The sequence below is a fragment of the Theobroma cacao genome, chromosome 9 (genome assembly GCF_053813885.1).
Source record: "Theobroma cacao isolate CCN51 chromosome 9, ASM5381388v1, whole genome shotgun sequence".
Classification (NCBI taxonomy): Eukaryota; Viridiplantae; Streptophyta; class Magnoliopsida; order Malvales; family Malvaceae; genus Theobroma; species Theobroma cacao.
In genome coordinates this window covers 13,767,696-13,782,373 of record NC_142647.1, presented here as the reverse complement: position 1 = coordinate 13,782,373, position 14,678 = coordinate 13,767,696, and the positions used below count along the sequence as shown (strand labels likewise).

Sequence of the window (14,678 nt, the reverse complement as noted above, 5' to 3'; positions counted from 1 at the left end):
ATTTTTGGCCCCATTTGACTTATTGGAGTAAGATTTGAAGTTTAGAAGTGAAAAATTTTAATTTCGATATAATTTGGAGTAAAAGGGTAAAATGGTAATTTTGCCATCCGAAATCGAAAATTTAATTTTTAAAAGGATTTTGATCAAATTTAATTATTTGGAGTGTGAAATGAGTATGAGGAGTGAAATTTATGCATTATGGCAAATTTTCAATTTTTCGGGTAAAAATGTAATTTTTTAAAAGTTCGGGGGCAAAAGTGTAATTTTGAAAAATTTGCTCCACCAAAACTTTGAAAAAATCTGGAAATTTCACTTAAGACTTGGATAAGTCAAAGGGAATGCATGGTGGAAAAAGTAGGACAAGTGGATGGCTAGAAAAAAAAATGAATTAATAAAATATTCAAAATATGAATAAAATAATATTATGTCATTAAACTAATTAAAAAAGTATAAAAAAAATCAGCCCACCCATTCTTCTTCTTCAACATTTGGCCAAGCAAGAAACAAGAGAGAGAAAGGAGAAAATAAAACCCTAGCTAAGAAATTTAAAGGGAAAATAGGTGGAAATTCAAAAATCAAGTGAAAAAAGGTAACATTTCTTAAATTTGTCTTCTGCTTTACCTTTCCCATGCATTTCCCATCATTTTTCATGGTTGAATCATGTGATTTGAGGATGATATCAATTCTGGTCATATGGGTTTAGAGAGAGAAAGTTGTTAGATAAATTTGATTTTGAGCTATGTTAGTGTTTGATGTTAGTTTAGCATGTTTATGAGCAAAACAACAAGAAAAATATTTATCTTCTCCATGAATTTCTCTAGGCCGAATCTAGCCAATGGTATGTGAGGATGAGGTTGACTTTATTTTAAGAGAATTGGGTGGAAAAATGATGAATTATGAGGTTGGAAATTAAATGGGAATTTTCGGTGCAATAAATTGAAATTTTTACCCACTAGGGGTAAAAGCGTAATTTATAGTCCGAACTGATAAATTGGACCAAATTCACAGTCATTGAGGTATTGTGGATATAATTGGATAATTGAAATTGAAAGGGATGGAATTGGAGTCGAATTGGAGATTTTAAGATTTTAAACCGTGTATAGGCGAGTTAGGTCGGACACCGCAATTAAGCGATTGTCTAAACATTTCAAATCCTATCTAGTGCATACGCATGGATAAGAGCCTGAAATAATTTATGATAAATTGATACAATTTATTGAATTTTGTGTCATAGATTATGGATAGGTGGTGAGTCAATTGTTTCGGGTAAGAGACTGCACCCGAGGGCGAAAGATAGGAGTATTTCTACTCCTAATACTGTGAGTGAACTTATTATCGTCTTAATTATCTAGAGTAGTTTTATACAACTGTGTGATTTTATGGAAAATGGGTTTAAATGGTAAATTGCTATGTTTTAAGAGAAATTGTGATTTTATAAAATGATTTTATAAATTTTCTGAAAAATCGAATACTGGTTTTGAAAATAGAGTAATTGGAGACTGCCTGCTTGTGTTGTAAATTTATGGTTTTAAATTGAATGGCTTATGACAATATATGAGCATGAATGGCTAAACTGATTTTGGTGTCAGAATTATTTGTATTGTGTATTCAGCCTTGAGAGGCTAGATTGCGATAAATTGCCATGCCATGCTAGAATGAATTTTATTGAATTGGTGGAGTATATATTTATTATTTACTGCAGAGGGGGTTCCGTGGACCAACCTATTAGAGGGGCACGGTAAACTCCATTATATTATTACCTCGAACGGAGAGGCGCGTAGGGTATCTCCTAGGGTAAAGCTTAAGGTTCACTTCACGCCAAACCACCACGTGAAGGGGAACTCAGCCAGCGCCAAGGAACGGCTGTATTTTTCGCAAACTAAAAATATATTTTAAGTGTATACAAAATTTTAACAGTCTTGGCGGACTCGATTGGATGCCCTGCGCAAGGTATCACCGAGTATGAGTTTTGGCACGAGCCAAAGTTTTAAGAAATTCATAAGCCAAGTTGATTACTCGATTTATATGGATTGATTTTATTTGGTTGAAATGAACTGAAAGGTAATGAAATTACAGTATGATGACTTATTTTAATTGTCTCTATTTACTCGGCTTTAGATACTTTAGATGGTATCTGTTTACTCACTGGGATTATAAAATCTCACCCCTTCTTCCTATACATTTTTCAGGCTTAGAACAGTTTGTAGATAGTCGAGTAGGACGAGAACTAAGCTCGGAATTGCATTATAGAAAGTAAGAGTTTACAGTCTTACATCCTCTTGGTCAATTGGAGCCCACGTGTCATTACAGATCAAAACTTATATTTTGGTTATCTGTATTTCTATTCATACAATTTTTACTTTACTTTCATGTGCAAAAAAAATTATTTACGAATATTTCTATAAAAATTTATTTTATGAGAAAATAGAATATTTTATTGATTATTTTTGAATAGTACTAGTTGTTAACAATTTGCTTCAAATGAACGTTTTAGATACTTATTTTTTTTTAAATCATTAAATATATATTTTCTGCTTACCTACTACATTTTTAGCAAGTTTTGAGATTTTTGATGAAAAATTACGAAAATGCCCCTATGAGCAAAAAAATAATATTTTATTATTCTTATTTGAAAATGACTTATGATTTTTTTAAACTCGAGATTTAATAATTGTTGCTCATCGGGGAGATGCGAAAGTTGATGCTAAGCCTTGCAGGGTTTCGATCGGCATTCGGGGTGAAGAATGTTTGTCGAGGCCTCGCGACGGTTGTCACGGGCTCGATGGGGAGTTCCGGGTTGTGACAGAAAACAAAAACAAAACCCTAGAGAGAGAAAATCAAAGAAAAAGTGTGAATTTTCAAGGAAATTAAGTGAAAAATGTGAGATTTTTCTATTAAGCTTAAGTTTTCTTATTCCCAAGCATTTCTCTTTATTTTCCATGATTAAATTTCATGTTTTCATGATGAATTCAATTCTGAAAAAATGGGTTAGGAGAGAGAAACTTGTTAGATAAATTTGATTTTGAGCTATGTTAGTGTTTAGTGTTAGTGTAGCATGTTTATGAGTAGAACAACAAGAAAAATATTTATCTTCTCGATGAATTTCCCTAAGCCGAATCTAGCCAATGGTATGTGAGGATGAGGTTGACTTTATTTTAAGAGAATTGGGTGGAAAAATGATGAATTATGAGGTTGGAAATTAAATGGGAATTTTCTGTGCAATAAATTGAAATTTTTGCCCACTAGGGATAAAAGCGTAATTTATAGTCTGAACTGATAAATTGGACCAAATTCACAGTCATTGAGGTATTGTGGATATAATTGGATAATTGAAATTGAAATGGATGGAATTGGAGTCGAATTGGGGATTTTAGGAATTTACACCGTGTATAGGCGAGTTAGGTCGGACACCGCAATTAAGTGATTGTCTAGACATTTCCAATCATATCTAGTGCATACGCATGGATAAAAGCCTGAAATAATTTATGATAAATTGACGCAATTTACTGAATTTTGTGTCATGGATTATAAATAGGTGGTGAGTCAATTGTTTCGGGTAAGAGACTGCACCCGAGGGCGGAAGATAGGAGTATTTCTACTCCTAATATTGTGAATGAACTTATTATCGTCTTAATTATCTAGAGTAGTTTTATACAACTGTGTGATTTTATGGAAAATGGGTTTAAATGGTAAATTGCTATGTTTTAAAAGAAATCGTGATTTTATAAAATGATTTTATAAATTTTCTGAAAAATCGAATACTGATTTTGAAAATAGAGTAATTAGAGACTGCCTGCTTGTGTTGTAAATTTATGGTTTTAAATTGAATGGCTTATGACAATATATGAGCATCAAAATGGCTAAACTGATTTTGGTGTTAAAATTATTTGCATTGAGTATTCAGCCTTGAGAGGTTAGGTTGCGATAAATTGCCATGTCATGCTAGAATGAATTTTATTGATTGGTGGATTATATATTAATTATTTACTGCAGAGGGGGTTCCGTGGACCAGCCTATTAGAGGGGCACGGTAAACTCCATTATATTATTACCTCGAATGGAGAGGCGCGTAGGATATCTCCTGAGGTAAAGCTTAGGGTTCACTTCACGCCAAACCACCACGTGAAGGGGAACTCAGCCAACGCCAAGGAACGACTGTATTTTTCTCAAACTAAAATATATTTTAAGTGTATACAAAATTTTAACAGCCTTGGCGGACTCGGTTGGATGCCCTGCGCAAGGTATCACCGAGTATGAGTTTTGGCACGAGCCAAAGTTTTAAGAAATTCATAAGCCAAGTTGATTACTCGATTTATATGGATTGATTTTATTTGCTTGAAATGAATTGAAAGGTAATGAAATTACGATATGATGACTTATTTTAATTGTCTCAATTTACTCGGTTTTAGATACTTTAGATGGTATCTGTTTACTCACTAGGATTATAAAATCTCGCCCCTTCTTCCTATACATTTTTCAGGCTCAGGACAGTTTGTAGATAGTCGAGTAAGACGAGAACTAAGCTCGGAACTGCATTATAGAAAGTAAGAGTTCACAGTCTTACATCCTCTTGGTCAATTGGGGCCCACGTGTCATTGCAGATCAAAACTTATATTTTGGTTATCTGTATTTCTATTCATACAATTTTTACTTTACTTTCATGTGCAAAAAATTATTTACGAATATTTTTATAAAAATTTATTTTATGAAAAAATAGAATATTTTATTTATTATTTTTGAATATTTTATTTATTATTTTTGAATAGTCTCAATTATCTAGGGTGGTTTTTAAATGCTTTCATGAATTCTATGGAAAAAGGAATTTAAAAAGATAAATTTTCATGTTTTATGAATAAATGAGTTTCAATGAAATTAAATTATAAATTGTTTTGAAATTAATAGTGATTTTGAAAAATAGAGTACACGGAGACTGTTAATTGTGGCAATTTGATTGTTTAAATTAACTGGCTTATGATAAATCGAGCATGATTGGCTAGTTGGCAATTGTATTGAAATGCGAATTGTTTGGTTACCTTGAAAAACTACGAATTACAAAATTGCCATATCATGTTATTGAGTTTTATTATATGGTGGATTATATATTAATTAATCACTGCAGTAGGGGGTTTCTGTGGACCAGCCTTTTAGAGGGGCACGGTAAACCCCATTATATTCTTACCTCGAACGGAGAGGCGCGTAGGGTATCTCCTGGGGTAAAGTTTAGGGTTCACTTCACGCTAAACGACCACGTGAGGGGGAACTCAGCCAATGCCAAGGAACGACTATGTTTTCAAAACAAAAACATGATTTATGTGAAATGTGAATTTTAATAGCCTTGGCGGTCTCGGTAGGATGCCTCGGCCAAGGTGTCCCCGAGAATGGATTTATGGCACAAGCGTAGATTTTTATGAGATTCATAAGCCTCTTTACGTGTTTTGAACAAAATGTGTTCTAATGTTATAACCCAGTTTATGATGATTTACTTTATTGTCTCCATGTACTCAACTCTAGATGTTTATGATGATGTTTGTTTACTCATTGGGATTTTATAATCTCACCACCCTCCTTTCCACCCATTTCAGGTTCAGTATAGACTATAGATAGCTGATCTCATCGAGGACTACAGTGGGATCTGCATTTTCCAAACCGTAGGTTCACAGTCCTCTTTACTTTTGTTTATTCAGGGGCACTCTTGTTATTGTAAATTAAATTAAATATTTTGGCTTACTGTATTTAAGTATGTATAAATTTATTTAACTTTTACGTTATAAAAATTATTCACGTATAACTCTATAAATATTGTTTTATAAGAAAATAGAATATTTTACTTATTATTTCTTTTATTTTCTTATTATATTTAAATAACCATAATTTCGTTTTAAATGAAGATTTTAGACTTTTAAACTCATTTTGAATATGAATTGTGTGTTTTGTACTTGTATATTACGTTTTAGCCAATTTTAAATTTTTTGAGAAAAATGACCAAAATACCCTTGTGAGACGAAAAATTAATATTTTATTTGTTTAAAGTTGGAAACAGCTTAAAATATTTTTGAACACGATATTTGACAATGGTTGCTCACAAGGGAACAGAGAAACTGATAGTAAAGCCTTGCGGGGTTTCGGGTTGACATTTTGGGCAATAAGTGTCTACCGGGACACCGCGGCGGTTGTCACGGGCTCGAGGGGAGTACCGGGTCGTGACAATTCGATTGGTATCAGAGCTTTTGGTTTTCAAGATCAAAGTTTTTAATTTTAAAGTTGTTTTAAATATTTACAATATCAGTGTGGCCCCGGATTAAGTTAAGTTAGGTTAGGTTGAATAGAATGCATGCATTTGCATATAGAGCCTAAGGTTACCTAAACTTGCTCGTATTTTTGTTATATAGATTATAATGCCTCCTCGACGCGGACGTCCACCTCTCACTAGATCGGTTGGGAGGGGAAGAGGTCATTCCCAACATCATCAGCCAGATACAGTAGAGGAGGAATCAGCTGCATCTACCATTCGGGCAGCACCTGCTGCTGAGCAGGCCGATAGTCCTCCACATCCTCCATCTCCTCAGCCACCTACTGGTATTCCCGCCATGCCTACTGAGGCAGCACAGGCATTGGCAGCTTTCTTTGCAGCAATAGCTGGTCAAGCTCAGACTGGTCAAGTTCCACCTGTAGTGCCTCCAGTTACTCCTTTAGTTCCACCACCAATACAGGATGTATCCATTTCCAAGAAGCTGAAGGAGGCTAGGCAATTGGGTTGTGTATCTTTCACTGGTGAGTTGGATGCCACTGTGGCAAAGGACTGGATTAATCAGGTGTCCGAGACTCTTTCTGATATGGGATTAGATGATGACATGAAGCTGATGGTGGCTACGAGATTATTAGAGAAGAGGGCTCGTACTTGGTGGAATTCGGTGAAGTCCCGTTCCGCTACTCCTCAGACATGGTCCGATTTTCTCAGGGAATTTGATGGTCAGTATTTCACTTATTTCCATCAAAAAGAAAATAAGAGAGAATTTCTGAGTTTGAAACAGGGAAATCTAACTGTAGAGGAGTACGAGACTCGTTTTAACGAGTTGATGTTATATGTGCCGGATCTAGTGAAATCTGAGCAGGATCAGGCCAACTATTTCGAGGAAGGGCTCCGTAATGAGATCAGAGAGCGAATGACAGTGATTGGTAGGGAGCCACATAAGAAGGTGGTACAGATGGCTTTACGGGCTGAGAAGCTCGCGACTGAGAATAAAATGATTCGGACTGAGTTTGCAAAAAGGAGGAATCCTGGTATGTCTTCTAGTCAGCCAGTAAAAAGAGGCAAGGACTCAGCGACTTCAGGGAGCACTACTTCTGTTTCCGTGACATCTCCTCGACCTCCATTTCCACCATCACAGCAGAGACCTTCGAGGTTTAGCAGATCTGCTATGACTGGTTCTGGGAAGAGTCTCGGAGGTTCTGACAGATGCAGAAATTGTGGAAATTATCATAGTGGGCTATGTAGAGGGCCAATAAGATGTTTCCAATGTGGACAGACGGGTCACATTAGGAGTAATTGCCCACAGTTAGGACGAGCCACTGTAGCTGCATCATCTCCACCAGCTCGCACAGATATACAGAGGAGAGATTCTTCTGGGTTACCACCGAGACAGGGAGTAGCCATACGGTCTGGTGTAGAGAGTAATACCCCGTCACATCCACCTTCGAGACCACAGACTCGTACCGCGACAAGAGTTTTTGCTGTGACAGAAGATGAGGCACGAGTCCGACCTGGAGCAGTGACAGGTACTATGTCTTTATTTGATAAAGATGCTTATGTTTTGATAGATTCTGGCTCAGATAGATCTTATGTGAGTACGACATTTGCATCAATTACTGATAGAAACCTGTCACCATTAGAGGAAGAAATTGTAGTGCATACCCCTCTAGGAGAACAGTTGATTAGAAATACTTGTTATAGAGACTGTGGGGTAAGGGTAGGTGAGGAAGAATTTAGGGGTGACTTAATTCCTCTAGAGATCTTGGATTTTGATTTAATATTAGGTATGGACTGGTTAACTACACATCAGGCGAACGTGGATTGTTTCCGAAAAGAAGTTGTTCTTCGAAATTCGGAGGGAGCAGAGATTGTGTTTGTAGGGGAACGTCGAGTATTACCATCTTGTGTAATCTCGGCCATCAAAGCTTCAAAATAGTGCAAAAAGAGTATCCGACTTATTTGGCATACGTGATCGATACTTCAAAGGGGGAACCTAAGTTAGAGGATGTCCCAATAGTAAGTGAGTTTCCTGATGTATTTCCTGATGATTTACCGGGAATACCTCATAATCGAGAGCTTGAGTTCCCTATTGATTTACTTCCGGGTACCGCACCTATTTCTATTCCTCCATATAGAATGGCTCCAGCAGAGTTGAAGGAACTGAAAGCCCAGTTGCAAGATTTGGTGGATAAAGGTTTCATTCGCCCTAGCATTTCTCCTTGGGGAGCACCAGTCCTATTTGTAAAGAAGAAAGATGGCACTCTTCGATTGTGTATTGATTACCGTCAGCTGAACCGAGTGACCATCAAGAATAAATACCCTTTACCCCGGATAGATGATCTTTTTGATCAATTACGAGGTGCTATGGTATTCTCTAAGGTTGATTTGAGATCTGGGTACTATCAGTTGAGGATTAAGGAGCATGATGTACCTAAGACTACCTTCAGGACGCGTTATGGGCATTATGAGTTTCTGGTGATGCCTTTTGGTTTGACTAATGCCCCGGCAGTTTTTATGGATCTTATGAACAGGGTGTTCCATCCATACTTGGATAAGTTTGTGATAGTATTCATCGATGACATCCTGGTTTATTCGAAGAATGATGATGAACATGCTGCCCATTTGCGCATTGTGTTGCAAACTTTGCGCGAGAGACAACTCTATGCCAAGTTCTCTAAATGTGAATTCTGGTTGAAGGAAGTGGTTTTCTTGGGACATGTGGTGTCCGGAGCTGGAATTTATGTCGATCCCAAGAAGATTGAGGCAATCTTGCAATGGGAGCAACCGAGAACGGTAACTGAGATTCGTAGTTTCCTTGGCTTAGCCGGTTATTACCGGAGATTTGTTCAGGGATTTTCTTTGATAGCAGCTCCTCTGACTCGTTTGACTCGTAAAGGAGTTAAGTATGAGTGGGATGATGTTTGTGAGAATCGATTTCAGGAGCTAAAGAACCGGTTAACCTTCGCTCTCGTTTTAACACTTCCTGTTAGTGGAAAAGAATTTGTGGTATACAACGATGCATCTAAGTTGGGATTAGGGTGTGTGTTGATGCAGGATGAGAAAGTAATAGCTTATGCTTCCCGACAGTTAAAGAAGCACGAGACGAATTACCCTACTCATGACTTGGAGTTAGCAGCAGTAGTATTCGCATTGAAGATTTGGAGACATTATTTATATGGTGAGCGTTGTCAGATTTTTTCTGATCATAAAAGTTTGAAGTATTTGCTCACCCAGAAAGAGCTTAACTTGAGACAGAGACGATGGTTGGAGTTGATTAAGGATTATGACTTAGTGATTGATTATCATCCGGGAAAAACAAATGTTGTAGCGGATGCTTTAAGTCGTAAATCCTCATTGTCGTTAGCAACACTTCGGAGTTCTTATTTTCCGATGTTACTTGAGATGAAATCTCTAGGGATCCAGTTGAATAATGGTGAGGATGGAACCCTACTTGCTAGTTTCGTCGTGAGACCTTCATTGTTGAATCAGATCAGAGAATTGCAGAAATCTGATGATTGGTTGAAACAGGAAGTTCAAAAGCTGCAAGATGGAAAAGCTAGTGAGTTTAGACTCAGCGATGATGGTACTTTGATGCTTAGAGACCGAATTTGTGTCCCTAAGGATGATCAATTAAGACGAGCTATTTTGGAGGAAGCTCATTCTTCCGCCTACGCTTTACATCCCGGAAGCACCAAGATGTATCGGACTATTAAAGAAAGTTATTGGTGGCCGGGTATGAAACGAGACATAGCAGAGTTTGTAGCGAAATGTCTCACACGCCAACAGATCAAGGCGGAGCATCAAAAACCGTCAGGTACTCTTCAACCTTTATCGATTCCTGAATGGAAGTGGGAACATGTGACTATGGACTTTGTATTGGGTTTGCCGCGGCTACAAAGTGGGAAGGATGCTATTTGGGTGATTGTGGATAGATTGACTAAGTCCGCCCATTTCTTGGCTATCCATAGCACGTATTCTATTGAGAGGCTGGCAAGACTTTATATAGATGAGATTGTGAGATTACACGGAGTCTCAGTTTCTATTGTGTCAGATCGAGACCCTCGATTTACTTCTTGATTTTGGCCGAAATTTCAGGAAGCTCTTGGAACTAAATTGAGATTTAGTACTACCTTTCATCCACAGACAGATGGTCAATCTGAGAGAACTATTCAGACCTTGGAGGATATGTTACGGGCTTGTGTCATTGACTTTATCGGGAGTTGGGACAGACACTTGCCATTGGTAGAGTTTGCTTATAATAACAGTTTTCAGTCTAGTATTGGGATGGCACCATACGAGGCTTTGTATGGAAGGAAATGCCGAACTTCGCTCTGTTGGGATGAAGTAGGTGAGAGGAAATTGGTGAATGTGGAATTGATTGATTTGACAAACGATAAGGTCAAAGTTATCCGAGAGCGATTAAAGACAGCTCAAGATAGGCAGAAGAATTATTCGGATAAACGAAGGAAAGATTTGGAGTTTGAAGTCGACGATAAAGTTTTTCTTAAGGTTTCTCCTTGGAAAGGTAATAATTTGAAATTTCCAAGTATTAAATCTTATTTGATTATACTATTGTGATAATTTGTGGTATTTATTGGATGATGAAAGGTGTGATTCGATTCGCGAAGAGGGGAAAACTCAATCCAAGATACATTGGACCTTTTCGTATCATTGAAAGGATTGGGCCAGTGGCTTACAGACTTGAATTACCCCTAGAGTTAGATCGAATTCATAATGTCTTCCATGTCTCGATGTTGAAAAAGTATGTTCCCGATCCCTCTCACATTTTAGAGACACCTCCCATTGAGTTGCATGAGGATTTTAAGTTCGAGGTGCAGCCTGTACGTATTCTAGATCGAAAGGATCGAGTGCTAAGGAACAAGAGCATTCCAATGGTGAAAGTATTGTGGAAGAATGCTCGAATGGAGGAGATGACGTGGGAAGTCGAGAGCCAGATGAGAAACCAATATCCACATCTTTTATTCGAATCAGGTAAGTGAAATTTTGAGGTCAAAATTTTATTTTAAGGGGGGTAGTGCTGTAAAGCCCGACCTTATAAAATACTATTCATGACATACATGTGATGATAACATGATTGCATGCTAGGAGAGTCCCGAAAAATTTACAAAAGTCGTTATTGTACCTAGAGGTACAACAAAGTTTATTTAATCCTCGAACTAGATCAAATAGGAATTTTAAGGTGAGATTAAGAGTTTCACAGTTCATGGATGACTTAAAATGGTAATTTGGAGTTTGAGGATCAATTTGGAGTCAAATCGGAATTTTCACTAACTAGGAGCAAAATGGTCATTTGCCACCTGGGGACAAAATGGGAATTTTAGAAAAGATTTTTTTGACCCCATTTGACTTATTAGAGTATAATTTGACTTATTGAAGTATGATTTGAGGTTTAGAAGTGAAAAATTTTAATTTCGGTATAATTTGGAGTATAGGGGTAAAATGGTAATTTTGCCACCTCAGGGGCAAAATTGTAATTTTCCACCACCAGGATATTTTTTCCAGCACATGGTCTTCCTTTGTCTTCATCTTTGACCCTTGACTAAACATGTGGTGGAGATAAAATGTTTAAATTTTTAAAATTTTAAAAACGGGCCAATGACATGATGCCATGTGTCATGCCTTTATTAATTTATTATTTTCCTTTTTAAAAGGCACAAAATCAGCCCATCTTCCACCCCATGGCCGGCCAAACCAGCAAGAAGAGAGAGAAAACAAAAACAAAACCCTAGAGAGAGAAAATCAAAGAAAAAGTGTGAATTTTCAAGAAAATTAAGTGAAAAAGGTGAGTTTTTTTCTATTAAGCTTGAGTTTTCTTATTCCCAAGCATTTCTCTTTATTTTCCATGATTAAATTACATGTTTCCATGATGAATTCAATTCTGAAAAAATGGGTTAGGAGAGAGAAAGTTGTTGGATTTATTTGATTTTAATTTATGTTAGTGTTTTTAGTTAGTTTAGCATATTTAGAAACAAAACAACAAGAAAAGAATTTATTTTCTCCCCCAACCATTAATGGCTGAATTTACCATGTAGTGAGTGAGGATGAGTTTGATTTTATTCTAGGAGAATTGGTTAAGGAATGATGAATTATGAGCCTAGAAAAATAATGGGAATTTTCAGAGCAAAAATACGAATTTTTACCCATTAGGGGTATTTTCGTAATTTGCTGTTGGGACTGATAATTTGCACCACACTGAGGGACATTAAGTTAATTTGGGTGCAATTGAGGTATAGAAACTGAAAAGAATTAAATTGGAGTTTAAACGGACCCGTTAGGAATTTAATCGAGTGATAAAACGAATTAGGCCAATACCGGATTTAAATAGTTACCAGTGCATTTTTGCATTCCATATCATGCATTGGTAATCTAAATTAGTTTAATTTTGATTTAGTACCAACTTGGTGAAACTCTCGATTTTGTATTGTGTCAAGGTGGTGAGTCCTCCGATAAAGGCAAGGAAATTGCATCCGAGGACCAGTAGACAGAGTGCTTCGAAAGTCTGCATTCTAGACATAGTGAGTAAACTTACTGTCATTTTAATTATCTAGGGTGGTTTTTAAATGCTTTCATGAATTCTATGGAAAAAGGAATTTAAAAAGATAAATTTTCATGTTTTATGAATAAATGAGTTTCAATGAAATTAAATTATAAATTGTTTTGAAATTAATAGTGATTTTGAAAAATAGAGTACACGGAGACTGTTAATTGTGGCAATTTGATTGTTTAAATTAACTGGCTTATGATAAATCGAGCATGATTGGCTAGTTGGCAATTGTATTGAAATGCGAATTGTTTGGTTACCTTGAAAAACTACGAATTACAAAATTACCATATCATGTTATTGAGTTTTATTATATGGTGGATTATATATTAATTAATCACTGCAGTAGGGGGTTTCTGTGGACCAACCTTTTAGAGGGGCACGGTAAACCCCATTATATTCTTACCTCGAACGGAGAGGCGCGTAGGGTATCTCCTGGGGTAAAGTTTAGGGTTCACTTCACGCTAAACCACCACGTGAGGGGGAACTCAGCCAACGCCAAGGAACGGCTATGTTTTCAAAACAAAAACATGATTTATGTGAAATGTGAATTTTAATAGCCTTGGCGGTCTCGGTAGGATGCCTCGGCCAAGGTGTCCCCGAGAATGGATTTATGGCACAAGCCTAGATTTTTATGAGATTCATAAGCCTCTTTACGTGTTTTGAACAAAATGTGTTCTAATGCTATAACCCAGTTTATGATGATTTACTTTATTGTCTCCATGTACTCAACTCTAAATGTTTATGATGATGTTTGTTTACTCATTGGGATTTTATAATCTCACCACCCTCCTTTCCACCCATTTCAGGTTCAGTATAGACTATAGATAGCTGATCTCATCGAGGACTACAGTGGGATCTGCATTTTCCAAACCGTAGGTTCACAGTCCTCTTTACTTTTGTTTATTCGGGGGCACTCTTGTTATTGTAAATTAAATTAAATATTTTGGCTTACTGTATTTAAGTATGTATAAATTTATTTAACTTTTACGTTATAAAAATTATTCACGTATAACTCTATAAATATTGTTTTATAAGAAAATAGAATATTTTACTTAATATTTCTTTTATTTTCTTATTATATTCAAATAACCATAATTTCGTTTTAAATGAAGATTTTAGACTTTCAAACTCATTTTGAATATGAATTGTGTGTTTTGTACTTGTATATTACGTTTTAGCCAATTTTAAAATTTTTGAGAAAAATGACCAAAATACCCTTGTGAGACGAAAAATTAATATTTTATTTGTTTAAAGTTGGAAACAGCTTAAAATATTTTTGAACACTATATTTGACAATGGTTGCTCCCAAGGGAACAGAGAAACTGATAGTAAAGCCTTGCGGGGTTTCGGGTTGACATTTTGGGCAATAAGTGTCTACCGGGACACCGCGGCGGTTGTCACGGGCTCGAGGGGAGTACCGGGTCGTGACACGCGTAGAGTATCTCTTGGGGTAAAGCTTAGGGTTCACTTCACGCCAAACCACCACGTGAAGGGGAACTCAGCCAACGCCAAGGAACAGCTGTATTTTTCTTAAACTAAAAATATATTTTAAATGTATACAAAAATTTTAACAGCCTTGTCGGACTCGGTTGGATGCCTTGCGCAAGGTATCACCGAGTATGAGTTTTGGCACGAGCCAAAGTTTTAAGAAATTCATAAGCCAAGTTGATTACTCGATTTATATGGATTGATTTTATTTGGTTGAAATGAGTTGAAAGGTAATGAAATTACAGTATGATGACTTATTTCAATTGTCTCCACTTACTCGACTTTAGATAGTTTAGATGGTATCTGTTTACTCACTAGGATTTTATAGTCTCACCACCCTCATTTCCTCACATTTCAAGCTCGGGGAATTTCATAG

General features: G+C 36.6%; 2 long non-coding RNA genes across 2 annotated transcripts in view; both read left to right on the top strand.

Moving 5' to 3' along the window:
* Window positions 1-493: 493 nt before the first annotated feature.
* LOC148760746 (uncharacterized) overlaps window positions 494-14,678 on the top strand; it is a 49,357-nt gene continuing 35,172 nt past the window's right edge. The window contains exons 1-2 of the long non-coding RNA XR_016028558.1: window positions 494-589; window positions 1,246-1,319. This is a non-coding gene — a long non-coding RNA (uncharacterized LOC148760746). The remainder of the gene's footprint in view (window positions 590-1,245; window positions 1,320-14,678) is intronic.
* LOC148760749 (uncharacterized) lies at window positions 11,950-13,814 on the top strand. Its single transcript, XR_016028577.1, has 3 exons — window positions 11,950-12,052; window positions 12,702-12,785; window positions 13,621-13,814. It is a non-coding gene; the product is annotated as an uncharacterized LOC148760749 (long non-coding RNA).